The 15,155-nt window shown below is 44.5% G+C and overlaps 1 long non-coding RNA gene across 6 annotated transcripts in view; it reads right to left on the bottom strand.

Moving 5' to 3' along the window:
- LOC121095971 overlaps positions 1-14,511 on the bottom strand; it is a 30,213-nt gene extending 15,702 nt beyond the window's left edge. For 5 of the 6 annotated variants that reach the window (XR_005830295.1, XR_005830294.1, XR_005830293.1 and 2 more), the window contains exons 1-2: positions 14,179-14,511; positions 287-508 (exon numbers count right to left, since the gene is read on the bottom strand). This is a non-coding gene — a long non-coding RNA (uncharacterized LOC121095971). Of the gene's footprint in view, positions 1-286; positions 509-8,869; positions 9,014-14,178 lie in introns of all 6 variants that reach the window. The other variant, XR_005830291.1, reaches the window with a different exon arrangement.
- Between the last annotated feature and the right edge of the window lie 644 nt (positions 14,512-15,155).

Genomic DNA, 15,155 nt, shown 5'->3' on the forward strand with positions numbered 1-15,155 from the left:
TCTGGATTTTACAGCTGAGTATGTTAGGAATTTAGCTACAAGTTGAAACCGCTTTATAATGCGTGGCTATAAAGATCAAAGGTTGCAAAACCAACATTGGAGAGCCAGGCCCTGCTCTTCCAAGGCTCATCAATCATTACTTAGTTCTGGCCCATCTCACATAATTTTCTACCATGTGCTGTCATTCGGACAAATGTTTACCCATAGCAGAAGACCAGAGACTCCCACAACTCTTACGCTAAATATTGCCATTGGTTCACGACAGCACTTGCCTTTTCGTATTTACCTCATATCTCTTTATCCTCCTCAGTTTCTTTCTTTATCTCACAGTTGATAATTTGAGGTATGTGGCTTCTGCTAGTGGCACGCTGGGAGTTCTCCTTTCTTCCAGGTGGACAAAAATCAAGATCAATATAAGACCAAGATAAAGATCTTCCTTGGTTCCCCCAGATATCCGCTGAAGACCATTACATTTGTACTTGCTGAAGTTCTGCAACACTCTGCCAGCCTGTGAAGCAGAAATAAGGCAGGAGAAACCAAAAATAAAGCTTTATCCAGTGAGTCTGATCATACACTCATACCAGACAGATTACTGAAGGAAGAGTTGAGGTGAACGAGATACTTTGCTCTGCCACCGGCCTGCTCTGCGGCACTGGACGAGTCACTTTATTTTTGGTTTCCCATCTTTGTTTCTCTTTCAGTTGTGAGCCCCTCAGTAAGGGACAGTCTTTTGCATAATGGGGCACCCACAAGTCACCATCTTAGGAGGCTTCTTGATGCCACTGTAGTAGAAAAAAATATCTTTGTGCAATTCATCATCCCAGCTTTGCCTGGGAACACTGGATCACCTATTATGAGTTTTCTTATGAAAGATACCTTGGTGGGAGATATAAGAACTGGTAGGTACTGGGATCATTGGCAATTCTGGTTTTTTAGGTCTTCCTAAATGCATTTTTACCCAAGATATTAATTCTGTGAAAAACTAAAGTAAAAACAAAACAGAACAAAACCATATATATATATAAATTTTTAAAAATCATTTTGTCTCAAATAAAATAGTTAAATAAAAATAAGCATATGTATATTAGATCTAGTATTAAAATGTAACAGCTGGTAAACTTTAGGTTTTAGTTTTGCCTACTCTGTTGACAACGTTTTAGAAAGTCAGCACCACAAAATGCATTTTAGTATTTTTGAGACCTGAAAGTTTTCCCTACTTCTGCTCCTGAATGTACTTTTTGTGGAACTCCAAGGAGCAGATTTGGTTTATAGTCAGTTGTCATTTAAGTAACAGGATTAGAAATGAGAATTAATCTGAACAGCTGTTCAAATAACTCAATTGTTTCCTTTCTGAAGTGTTTGTTTCTGTAGATCCAGCTTCATTTTTCTCACCCCGTTCTGCCCATTACTTGTAAGGATTGCTAGGAGGAATAATGATTAATGTAATTTGCTTGTTATTGTGGCTGTCATTGTCATGGCTGGAGGGTCAGATGCATATTTGACAATGAAAATCCAGATTTTCAGAAATCATTGGTGTGTCTAGGTACTTGGTCTTTTCACTGTCTTGTTTTTGGATATGTGAAAGAAGCTGAAAGCATTGAGCCTTGATTTTTTAAGGTGCTTGAGAAAAGAGTTGCAGGCAGAACTGTTTCCTGTTCTACTTCATGCCTTTGAGGGTGCAAGAAAGTTGCATCAAAAGGGAAAACAGCAAAAAAACAAAACGGGGAAGCACAGTTGCATTATCATTCTGAAGAAGCATTTTTATGCAAATGCATGTAACAGTTAAAATAAAGCTCATGTTGTGTTGTCTTTGACTTTTGTAACTGTTGGGGTGTGACAGGATTTAAACTTTTCATGGCATGCCAAAAATATTTCTTAACATAAAGTTACTTTGACTAGCTAATGTAATTATGTCCATTACTCACAGAGGTTCCATTTTGTCCTGTACTTTGTCTTATTAATGTATTTAGTGCTAGCGGGAGCTGGGGCCAGTGTTGATACCCGCACTCAGATGTTTCTTGCTGCTGCTGTTCACCCCTGAAGAGCCTGCTGGAGGTTTCGTGGAGGAGGAGGATAGGCATCTGGCTTGCTTGAGGGCTGGGAATGACAGGAGCTCCCGGGGTGGGGTGGATCTGGAGGTAGAGGTAAGATTTGGACTGGTGGCTGCTGCAGAGCTGAGGCAGAGGCTGGGCGAGTCATGCTGGGTGAAACTCCTATGGACCCATGAGCTGTGTCCCCAGTGGAAAGGACCCCTGTGGATAAACTGAATTGCCACTGCCTGGGGCAGCTGGGCTGGCTTGAGTGGGTAGCAGGCTTGTGCTGGTCCTCAGGTGTAAGGTTATGGTGGGGTCTGGGACTGGTACCGGGATAAGCTTATGTTTGGCAGCAGTGGGCTCCTCTGCCTGGATTTCCATCTGAGGCCAGTTGGGACTTGGGTCAGAAATTTTGGCTGTTTCGCTGATTTCATTGAGGATTAGTTTGTATAGCATTGGGTGGGATTTTTAAAGACACTCAACTAAATGTCCTTTAACTCTGAACAGGGAAAAATTATTTCTCCCCATGGGTCCCCAGGCGGGAGCTATTTTCCTGTCCTCTCAGGGCAGACCCCAGATGTCCAAGATACACATCCCCTGTGAGCATAGGACCACGTGGGTGCACCTCTCCCAGCCCTCCTGGACAGGGGCATGGGCAGACACGGATACCTAGAGCCTCAAGTTGATTTAATCTGTACCTGCCTCTGTAACTATGCCTGGCTTCCTCTGACCCAAATTACCTAACTCAGCTGGTATTTCCTTCCTCATATTCCTTCCCTTACATCTATGCATCTCACCTGCTATAGTTTAACTGGCTGCAGTGGGGGAGTTGGGGAAACTGTGCTAATGCTGCACCCACCTCTGCCTTTCTCCCCGCCTGGCTTAGAGAGACACTGTGCAAATGGAATTTTTAACATCAAAAGTTTCAATTACAGCAGGAAATGTCAGGCCGACAGAGTGCGACTGTTCCAGGTTTCCCATAAGGAATACTCCCACCCCTACTATTTACCCATATGGAAAAAACAACCTCCGATGGTATTTTTTTAAGTTCTCAGGTAAACGGAGCTGAATGGTATCATCACATACACGGCAGGCTTTCTACAGGAGATGAAAAAGTGTAAATCACAGCTAAGGGTCCAAAGCCTTTACAGTACCTTTTTCATGAAAGAAAATCCTGGGATACAGGCTAAGTGGGATGGGGGCTGTTTGAGAGGCAGCTTAACCTCCAGCAAGTTAGCAGTCTCAGGGAAAGAGGAACAGGGTGGAAACATTGATCTCAGAGCAGGAGATCATATGGAAAGCAGCATACAGAGTACCCGTACACATAACACTGGAGAAGGTGGGTTACAGGAGAGCCTTACTGGGATGCTGTCTAGGAGATGCGAGTTGTCAGTGCAATGACCACAAGAGCTGTGCACCTTCAAGAAGAGCCTGGCTTGGTACTTCTTGGTACTGTCTTTAAGGTAGCTGAGACAGGAATAAAGTCTCCTCTTCATCTTCTCTTCTAGAGGCTGAACGAATCTAATTCTCCTTCATCTTCTCTTCTAGAGGCTGAACGAATCTAATTCTCTCAACATCTCCTTGGTCATCATGAGCTCCAGCTCCTGATCATCTTGGTTGGTCTCTCCTCAATTCTTCCAGAAAATGTGTCCCAAACATATTTTGCATGTCACTAGGCAGTATCAAGCTCATCTTTTATTGGAAGAAATGTAAGACTTTTACCATGGCCTCAGAGATCTCCAGTGGTCTTAGGTCTTGCTTCATAATACAGAGCCACCACTGAGACAGATGATACTTAATTCACTACTACTTCTGCAGGGACTCCCATCATTTGCCTCAAGCAGGAACAGGTTATGCTTTTAATGACAGTGTTCAACCTGTGGGATTGTCTTGGACATACTGGTTCCTGAAATTGTAACTGGGCTTCCAAAAAAGCCTGGAGAACTTCGGTGGTCAAATTAAATCAGTAAATGTGGTAAGGAATTTGGCACTTAAGTCACCTGCCTCTTCAGGATAATTCAATGTATCCCAAAATCAGGCTCAGTCAGCATATTGTCCAGCAGAAGAGTTGTTGCTGTGGAGTTTTTAGAAGTGTTTAAGCTCCCCGGCCTGCTCAGTAAACTGCTTCCTGATGGGAAGTGTCTGTCCTCATGTGTGCTGTATATAGACTGGCACCTATTTATGGGAGGGAGTTTGTGTGTGAGGGCAGTTGGTAATGTCATGGGAAACCTCATTGTGTTTCTCTGCAGAACGGCACAAGATCATAGCACAATACAATATATTTTGCAGATGTGGTGGTACAGTGCTTCTGGTTAGGGCAAGTGGGAACACAATAATTTAATTTAATAGAAAATGGTGAGGTTTCGAAATGTGTTTTTATTCCATAGGAAGATGAAAGCAAGCCCTCTTGAAATGTTTCATGAAATGAAAATGAAAGGGAGGAAGAACTTTTTAAAAATAGCTATTAGCTAGCTGGTTAAGGAACTCACCTGGGCAGAGGGACCTGTGCATTGAACTTGCTGCCCTCTATCAAACAGAGCTGGAATTTTTACCTACATTCTGTGTGTGAGCTTGGGTGGTAGTGATGAGGGCTCTGTCCTCAGCAAGACTCAGGGACATTTGGGACGGGTTGTATTCACAGTGTTACTTGGGGAGATGGAAAGGGAACAGAGCTATATGTCAGCAAGCGGATCCAGCCGTGGGTTCATCCATGGGCACTATTCTCAGCAACTCAGCTCAGCTCTGGCTCACATGGCACTGGGAGGACCCTCTAATAAACAGAGGAGCAGGATGAAGGACATGAGATAGGGTGGGAGAAATCTTTTTCTCCAAATACAAGTTTAATAGATGTCAAAGGTCATCTTTTTTTTGAGGCTTATTAGCTATGGAAAAAAATGTTGCGCTATTCCCCATGATGTAAATCTGTATAGATTTAAATTGATGGGAGAAATTTGCAACTTGTGTGAACAGGCATAGCTCTGTGAAGTCAGCGGAGTCACACCAAATTGTATCAGCTAAGGATATAACCCATCATTTTTAATGGTATCATTCTTCCATGTAAGAAAAGGCAAGGAAATGGGGGTATATGAGGGAGAAAAGGAAGAAAAAACCACAGTGCAGGATTTTCAAAATCTTGGCTATCGCTTTTCTGAGCCTCTGCATGGAAAACATCTGCATGTTACAAAACACTTTGATGTCTACCATACAAACTCTGGGCTCTCCTATCCACTGAATGGTACATTCACAGGGCATTGCTTCTCTGATGTCAGCTGCCCTCGCTGGGAATAGGCAAGCCGAATATTACTCTGAGCAGCTGAACATACACCACCTGCTGATTCCAGTGAGTTCATTTTGCCTGTCTGCAGATATAAAATATTGAGAGGGTCGCAATTATTGTTCCTTTGGAGATATTAAAGTTTAGACGCTGCCTCTAATGACTGATGTATAGTAGTAGAGTGTGATCTTTCTATGGGAAGTTGATGGGTACTACAAGATAAACCTTTTGTGGGTAAAATAAATAATGTCTTTCTCTTAGGAACTAATGCATGGTGTTTGGTTAACCAGTGGTGCTAAATCCAGTGGGAGTATACTTGTAATTATACCAGGGAACCATGTAGCTTTCTAAGTTCAGAAATCTGCTGGGTGAAACGCTGCCTGGTAATGCAGGAGACCAGCAGAGATGTTTGCAAAGGTCCCTGTTGGGGCTTTATGTCTACAGGTAAGAACTTGGCTAACCAGTTCTGCTTCAAGTCTTTGTGCTAGAGCAGCACCGCCTGTGCACATGTGGCGGTCTTCATGTTCGTGTTGCTTATTGGATGTGTAAGAACAGCAGCAAATTCCCTGTCCTAGGGCCAGTCATAAAAGGCAGCTTAGAACAAGGCCAGATAGGTGGGCAAGGAGCAAAGGATGCACACAAGGCCAACTGTGTGTGTAAAACAAGTGTGCTTTTAATTTGTCGTAGCAGCTCAGCATCTGACCACTCACTTGGGATGGGATTCCTCTGGCTCTATGTGAATATCTACAGCAGATCTAGAGCTAAATGGTCTTCACAGCCATCAGGGAGTGATACTGATCTAATCCTAAGGGAGGTATCTGCTGTAGGCCGGGTGGTTTACTCCCCAGAAATGCCTAGTCACTCCATGAACTGTGGTGGGAGGTGACTGTGGCTGAGCAGATGTAGATACCAACGTTGTTAGGAGTCAGGTGAGAAGAAACCCATCTTTTGCTGCAAGGCGAGTGGTGATCAGGCTGGCTTCTAGGGAAAAACAGCAGGTCAATGAGCGAAGAAGGGTCAGTCAGACAAAGCTGCTTGAAGCCCTGCTGACCTCTCTCCAGCCTAGTCCAGTAAGTAACAGAATTGTGCATTTGGAGAACTGGTCCTGACATACTCAATTACCTTTCACCAGCTGCCAAGCTAGTGCCAGGTGTGATGCTGTTTCTAGGCTGCATTTGGAGGTGGTTGTGTTGGAAAAAGCAAAGACAGTTTCTTGGTATGCCTGGAAGTGGTCAGCATTGGACAATCTGTGAAAAATCGTGTTTGCTGATCCCTGCCAAACCCCATGTCTCCAGTGGAGCCAAATTTAGCAATGACATCTGTGGCGATGTGCATTATGTGTCATTGAAGCAACAGAGCTAGCACTATGGACGGACTTGTCCAGAAGGGAGAATGTTCCTTTTTGATCTACTCCACAGCTCCTTTGCTCTCGATGTGTGGATCCATACACCTTGCTTCTTCCACACACTGACATCAGTGGAAACTCCATGTTTAGACAGGTGAAAAATATGTGGTACTTAGATGCATCGCAGTGATAAGGGCTCTGAACTACTAATTGTGGAGGAAAATTCCCCGTCCTGCTCCTACCCCACTGTTTAATTTTGTGTTACCTAGCAGGAGTGGATGATTCCATGATGTATCTTCTTCTGAGATCATTGAGTTTTCTGTATGGTGAGACTCACCATACCAATATGAGTCATTTAGAGTTCAATTAGTAATTTATGAAACAAATTAGCAAGATATTAAAGGTCTAGTGCAATGACGTGCTTTTGAAGTGATCTGATGAAGGACTTGTAATGCAAACTATTGTATCAGATAGGCTAATAATAAAGCAAACTGGTTCATTCAAAGGAAAACAGTCATTCTGAGGTTACTATCCTTTGCCATAAATACAGCACTGTGCAGTGTCAGTAAGCAAAGGCAAAGGTGGTTTTTATGGGAATGGCAATAGCTTATAGGTTGCAATTAGGGATATATGAGGCAGGGTCACTATTTTTGTGTAACTGTCAAATTCTGCAGAACTCTTAAGGCTGTATCTGAACTGCAGTTGGGCCAGAATACCTCAGTGCAAGTTGCTGTGGCTGGGCTAGCTTTAGATTCCAGATTTTGGGTGCCAGGTGCACTTATACCATCACACAAAGGAACACCCACACTGGCTGGCAGATATGCCCACTACTCTTTGCAAACCTTCCAGCTCACACTGAGAGCTCTCTTCAGCCTGAGGCTGGAGAAGTGCAATGGAGATACAGGAAGGAAAGAGAGAAGTGCAGCTGATGCCCCGATACATTTGGGCAAAGCCTTCCTTCTTCTAGCTTGCCTGACTTAGACATGGGTGCAGTCTAGTGTGCACTTCAGTCCAAGAGAGTCTTCCAAAAAGGTCCTGAGCTCAGCTCTTCCTCAGTGCAATACTGAGACTTTGAGCCCAAGCAGCAGCCAGGCTAGCTAGCAGCCAGACATGTGGACAGAAAGCAGGTAAGTCACAGGGCTGGGCACACTTGAACTGTTTTGAATCCCACTTATTACACACTGATGTAGAAATAACCTTGCATTATATTTTAAAACTGTTTAGCCCTGACCCACATCCCAGTGAAGTCAATGAGATGTTGCCAGTGACTTAAATGGGCTCTGGAACAGGCCTGCGATGTTACTAGTGCCTTCAAATACTTCCTTCACCTGTAGGATGAAAGTCCTTCTCCTGAGTCAATGGGCCTCCTTACTTCTTCCTCCCCTCTCAGTTTCCATGGGCCCCTAGCATGGGAAACTCAGCCTTATTCATCTTTGTATTTCCATGTCTCTGAATCAGGCAGGTTCTGGGTATGTTCCACATAGAAGCCTGTTATCTTTTCAAATGGCAAAAAAGAGGGGATTTTTCCATAGTCACATAGTTTTTCCACAGAAATGTATTCATGAGATTTAAACTTGCCCAAACTATGTTAATGTATGTGGTTGGCTTCTGTGCCAATTTTCATTGTGAATAAGACGCAAAATAAAAGGGCTCTTGTGTCTCCCTTTCCTCCTCCCTGAACCCCTCCCATAATTTTTGAGTTCATAAGCCCATTTTGTATGCGAATCAGATCAGGAGAGGAAAAGCAGGGGGGGGTACTTTTCCTTTAAGACTGTGCCTTTGCTTTAAACTACTGATAGACACATGAAAGTTACGACTGAACCAAGAAGAGGTTAATACAATGGGGGTGGATCTTATAGTTGGTGTAAATTGGGATAACTCCATTTGTCCATAGTGAACCTTGCTCATTTACATCAAAGGAGGACACAGCCTTAGCTCCTTAGAGGCTCTGCTCATTGCTGCATTGTTATTCTAAGGCATTTTCATCTAACAAGAGAAATGGTATCTTTTCTTAATACAGATGTTAGGACTTCAGCTTGACAGCCTCCTTCCACAGCACACAGAAAACATCAGTTGAGTTTAGGCAACTCTGTTAGCCAGATGGCTATGAAACATTCATAATACAGGCTGTAGCTATTATGAGCCATTTCTCTTTGGTGCATGTCCTGACAAGCTGCTGTTATTAAGTTTCAGTGTATTTCTGTTAATGTTACCTACCTATTTTCATTCCTGTATGCTGTCACACGGAGCTGGTTGGCGTGGTCTTGGGAACTGGGCTTCAAGGCTCCTCCCTGTGAAAGCTGCCAGCTCATTTATTTGTTTCTTTCCAGTGGTTCAAGCTGGTGCGTTATTCAGAAACTTCTGAAAGAGCGGGGTTGGGTAAACCTCTGATTCAGTTCATTTGAAAGCACCCTTGAAGTCCTCCTCCACATCTTGCCCTCCTGTGGCTCTGAAATAGGCTTGATGAGGCTAATTGGGAGCCCGTTTCTGAGAAATCATCAGTGCTTCTGCTGGAAATGTCCCTCAGCTTGAAGGTCCCTGTCCCTTCTTGCAGAACTGTGATACTTCTGATTTGGGCCCTGTCTCTCCCTGGTCTTTCTTTCTCATTCTTAGAGGGCAGAAGTGCAGGAGGAGGGGGAGGGCAGACACATGAGTTGTGAGGTGTGAAGGTCAGGTAGCAAGATCACTTGTATTTTATCCTTATCCCAGCATTACGCTGCAAGGAGCAGTGGTTGCCAGTCCAAAGTTTGTTCTCCTGATGGCTGCTCAGTTTTGCATAGCCCGTTAACTTTGCAAATGGTGGCAAGAACATGGGAATCTCGAGGGAGCTCTGAGTACTCACTGCTTTTGATCCTGCCACTGCTGTGTCCCTATGTTTAGCCACAGAAAGAGCTGTGATGCAGTAGCCACCCTAGGCTGTTGGCTAGTAGTATAATCCCTCTGGGGTGGGTTGCATTAGCTGAGGTGGTTTGACTGATAGCTGTAGGCTCTCCTCATCCCACCTGTGCCCTGTAGAAAAGCTGATAATGATGCTGCAGCTACAAAGGAGTCTGCCCACAGCCACCAGCATAGACCTTGACTGTTGTCTGTATGGATGGAGCACACTTCTACATGCCTGTGCCAAAACGGCAGTGACAGCAACGTGCTAAGTAATTACATGCAACTGGAAATACTTGGTATCTAATTGTCATTTCTCACAAGACATTTAGTTTTTGGAGGTAATGTATAGTATGTAAGATGAACAGATGGACTGAGGAAGCTCTTTGTAGAACATACTTTCAGCAAACCAGTTCAGTTGGTTTGTCAGTTTATAGCACTTATATGAACTGCCTGCATACTGAGAGCTGTTTCTTTTTTATATGGCAGTAGTAATGTTAGCATCCAAAAAAACATAATCTTGAGATTGTCTTTAGAAATCCTGAGATTTTAGTATGTCTCTCTGGGTGAAATTTGCCTTCTGGTTTTTGCTTGAGAGGCACTCAGGTCCTTGCATTCACCAAGGATAAAAACTGGCTTTAAATCAGAGATGTGAAATTTATTTTAGTGGAAAGTCACTATATGTAGTGCTACTCACTATAAAATTGTAGGACTTGGTCATTCTGGAGAAATGAGGCAATACCTGGTATTTGAAGAAATTATTCACAATACAAGGAGAGACTTTTGTTCATGTTCAGCCGGATATGTAGCAGGCAGATCTAAATTATACTTTGCAAATGTTTTGTTACAGTGGTGGGTGCAAGACCTTTACAGGAAGGATGCTGCCAAAATAGGAGGGCACCTGCAGGCTCTTTGGCTGGAGTAGCCTCCTGCAGCATCCCCAGAGTTGCTCTGTGACCTGCCCACAAGAGCCAAGGTGCAGTCCCCAAAGGGTATTTTATCCTTATCCCAGCTTCTGATAGAACCATTTTGATAGCTCTTGGTGGCTTTTATATCAGCTGCTGATTTTTGGAGAGGAAGAGAGAAGACTAAATGCATGGTAATTGTTCTGTAATGGATAGCCTAAGAAATATCCATCACAGTTGCAGTCTGCTTATGTGGACCCTCTCCCAGCCTGTGAAGAGAAACAAAATTTCTGGCAGGCAACTAGATTATTTCAGAAACTGCCTGCTCTCCTTCCAAGGAGGTGCTTTTTGCCATGATACTAGACTACCCAGTCCTGCAGATTTTTTTCCCTTGGCCTTGGCTCTAATCTCCAGTGTTCCTGTCCTTCCATGGGAGGGGGCTTTCTTTCACATCTCACTATTCATTCAAAGGAACCAGTGTCTCAGGCTCCGATGCAGACCCTGAGCTGTGTCCAGGAGAATGGCCCAGGGGACCCACTCACCCACCCAACTCCAGGTGTTCAGGAGCTATGGCAAGAGTTCAGGTAGTGTGTTTACAGTACATTTTCCAGCTGCAAAGGGAGAAGGGTTTTCTTAGCAGTTTTATGTAAATTGTTGTGGAAATGGAGAGTAATAATGTTCTTGTTTCAAGAACTGTCATGAATGCTTGGGTTTTGAGGCCAACCATTCCGCTCCTGTTATCTCTAGGAATCAAGATGTTTATCTGCCTAAATGATTGCAGTGTGTCTCAGGTATTTGAAGGTGGTTCTTCCTATTTATGGGAAAAAGAAAAAAAATTAAAGAATCAATCTTTGTTTCCCAAACTATCAAAAGCTTGTTAGCCTCAGGCAGATCTTTTTATCTGCAAGCAATAAAGCAGATATGTCCAGATCCTCAGCCAGTATCAATCAGTTTAATGCCCTTGGCCCATTATTTTTTTCTCATGCAGTTTCTCTCAAGTGGGATTTAGACTGTTTAAGCATCTCCTTTTCTTCCTGTGTCCAGTTTGAAGCTTAGTGGAACAACCATTAGCCCCAGCTATCAGAGAGCTTGCACCAGATGCCACCATGGTCTCCAGTGCCTACAGAGTCAATGGAGTGGGGTTGTGAGCCTTTTGTCAAGTAGTCAAGCAAGGCAATTTCTGTGAAGGGTCAGTGGAGAAATATGAGCTCAAAAGGTGAAGGAGAAGGTGGTGGAACTGAGTTCCGGTGACACCAGATATTATGTGTGCCTCTCAGTTCATTGCAAGGCTGATGCAGTTTTATCTGATGTTTAGGCAGAACTTCACCTAAGGCAGCGTGTGCCCTAGGGGGCTGCTGAAGATTTAGGCTTCCCTGCTTCCCAGCTGAATTGACTGGTGCTCTGGCAAAATAGAGTATGCCTCTAGAAAACCTGGTTGCCATATGAAATCAGTAATGTTTTCCTCCCAAAATAAAACCTACAACTGTCACTTGCACTTGGATAGATTAACTAAGGGGCATAGAGTTGGAAATTATAACAATCATAGAGACACAGACTCCTCTGCCAAGATTCACAACAAGAAGAGGATAAGGGCAGTAAAGGAGGCCGGCTCCCACTGTTTTGGGGTTACTGACAGAGCAGGGCCCTCTTTCCCGTCATGAGGGAATGGCTGCACTAGCCAGGAGTAGGGATGGCACCAGGCAAGGAGGTAAGGATGGGAGGCCTGAGGGCCATAGGTGCAGCGGGTGCTGGCAGCCCTGCCTGCACTCCCTGGTACCCAGGAGGAAACCTGCCTGAGTCAGCCCAAATCCCTCTGACAGCTCCCAGCCCCACAGAGTTCGTCTGTCCCACACTGTGTCTCTCCCAGCAGGACCCTGCCTTAATGCCAGGGCAAACTCCTGTATCCACAGGTGATTTCTGTGGGGATGGGGCTATCAAGTCAAAGCAGGTTGGCCCTTCTGGCTGGGAAGGTCATGTTACTGCAGCTCTCCCCTCACACTTTTTCCTTTTTTTATTTTAAGGGCGTGGTATATTTTGTAAGTTTTATGTTTATCAAGAAGTTGATTGTGTAAATAAAATTGCGGCCTTGTGTGCCAAATAGCTGGGTTATGATTTCCTGGAGCAGAGCCAAGGCGGTGTGTGGGAGCATGCCAGTGCTAATATGTTCACTTTGCTAAGAAATCCGGCATGTGTGAAGCAGCGAGGGAGGACACTCTTCGAGCTGTGGCAGTGGTTAACCCTTCCCTGGCACCATCATCTCCACACCTCTGCTGGGTTTCCCCCAGCAGTGGTTCACAAACATTCACCAGCAGAAGGGTCTGAGGTGCTCATGGACTTACCTGGACCCTGGTCAAATCAACATGGGACTTCATGAGGCTCAGGGTCCCTCCCTGATTCTCCTCCTGTGGCGGGAGCCCAGTGTTTTTTTCAGCTTGCATGTGAAAGCTGCATCACACAAACTTCCAAGGGGCCTCAGAAAGAGGACAGGTCAGGCGCGTGCCTGGGGATGCCAGGGTAGGGAAAAGGGCCTTGAGCTAAATGAGAATAAGCCACCGACTTTAATGACTTTATTCCCTGTTTACTGCTACGTGCTATCCAAAGTTTACCCTGTTTCTATCCTGCAGAGGCAGTCAGAGTTTCTCTCCAGAGGCTGTTCAAAAAGCAACTGAATCACTGAATAATTTGAGAGTATTTTCTGCATGGAATGGTGCTGCAGAAGTGAAGCCTCATGTCACTGAAGGCAATGGGAGGATTACTACCAGGCTTTGAGAGCACCAGAATTATGTTCTGGTCGCTTGTTTTATTATTTTCTGCCTACAAATCATGCAGTCCTTGTCTCAGAGCAGCTCCTATCTCCTTCCACTGATCCATAGGTCATTACATTCTGGAAGTACTTAAAACACATGAATGCAGAAAATGTAACCTCTCACTTTCCACCAAAAAGGAAATCATGAGTCGGCTACTTCTGCAGACAAAGCAAAAGTCCCGAGGATGCATGAAAGGACTTCATTTTGCCAAGCAGCAGGGAGTAGAGTTAGCTGTGTTACAGTAGGGAGGGGGTGGGGAGCCTGTGTGTGCTGGGAATTCTTGCAACTCAGACAAAAATAGTGACTTCCATTATTTACCTGCCTAAGCCGGAAACCTGCTTGCATTTCAGGCATTTATTGTAATTCCTCACATAGCTGGGGATGATAAGCCCTGCTAACTAGTCATTGCATGCTGACTGAAAATGATAGTTAATGTGCACTGTCTACCCAAACAACTTTCTTCTTTAACCCTTTCAAACTTGCTAGATTTGGGGTTTTTTTTCCAAATAATGTTGCTGCCAATCAGCCTCACCTCAACCCTCCGTCTTCATAAAATTCAGTTTAGTGGAACTCTTTGATCGCAGTCTAATCTATATGGGAGACTTCTCAGAGCAGTTCACACGTCTAAGATACAATGACAGTTATGGCTCAAATTTCAAAGGAATCAAAGGGAGCCATTTGGCCGACTTCCACTAAATGTCATTGAAATTTGGATGCATAACTCCTATGTGTTCCTTGAATAGGCTGGATACTGTGGTTTGAGCCTATTAATGATTCTGAGCTGTAGCCCATTGCAGTTGGTCAAATGTTTTATTTGTGAGCTATTTTGTATTATCTAGGCCCAAATGCCAAGGAAGCAAACGGGCTTTGCTCTCAGGGGAACATATGGGAGAGAAAGCACCCACCTAAGAATAGAGTTTAGTCCAGGGGAGCTTACCTTTTCCGTCCGTGCTCATGCATGTATCCATTTCTTCCTGCAGCCATCCCATCTCACTGCAGCCGTCGTGGCTCTGCGGCGTACAGGAGTGTGCTCAGCTATCCCAGGTGCCCTGTCCCACGCGGGCTGTCCTCTCGGCAGCATGTAGCATGTGTTGCCTGGGCTGGTGTGCCCATGGGCTTTGTATGGCACACTGAGCTCTAAACCTGAGGTCACCGCTGAAATGCCTGATGGAAACATTTACTAATTTCAATTTGTGGGGGAAGAGAGAAAAGAGTTTGCAGTTGGGCTCCTGCCCAAAGCTGTTTGCTCCAGGATGGTGCATCACATGACTCCCAGCAGGCTATTGTTCTGGGGATTTGGCAACGTCAAAGGTACAAGGTGCATATTGATGTTTGGTACCAACGTTATATAAACGCTACTTGCGCAAGCCTAGCAGCTGATTTTACAAGACGTGGGGAAAGACGCATCTTTTTCCAAGGGCAGGATTTAGCTCTAACTGCAATAACATCCCAGCCATGATACAATAACAATACTTAGTAGTTCTTAACATCATCAAAGCGATGTACAAGCAGCAGCTAATTAATCCTCACAACACCCCTGTGAGGCAAGTATTACTATCCCCATTTCACAGATGGAGATGATGTGACTTTGGAAGGTCAAGTGACTTGTCCAGCGCTAAACAGTCTGCAATGGAGCTCATTAGCTTCTGGCTCACAGCCACTGCTCCATGTACTCGCCCAGCCTATTACTGTAGTTTATTATGCAAATCCCCATGGAAATTAGAAGCCCAAAGCAACTCACAGATCTAAACATGGTGCCTTAGATCTAAATGCTGGATCCATTTTGTTTGAAATTGGTTCCGGAGGCCTTCCAGTAATTTCACAGGATTTTGGATAGCAATGGAAAAAGCCAGAGTGACTGTCATGCCTGGAAGACTCCAAGAAAGATGGAGGACATGAAGATGTGTGTTGGTG

This window comes from Falco naumanni, chromosome 12 (genome assembly GCF_017639655.2).
Source record: "Falco naumanni isolate bFalNau1 chromosome 12, bFalNau1.pat, whole genome shotgun sequence".
NCBI lineage: Eukaryota > Metazoa > Chordata > Aves > Falconiformes > Falconidae > Falco > Falco naumanni.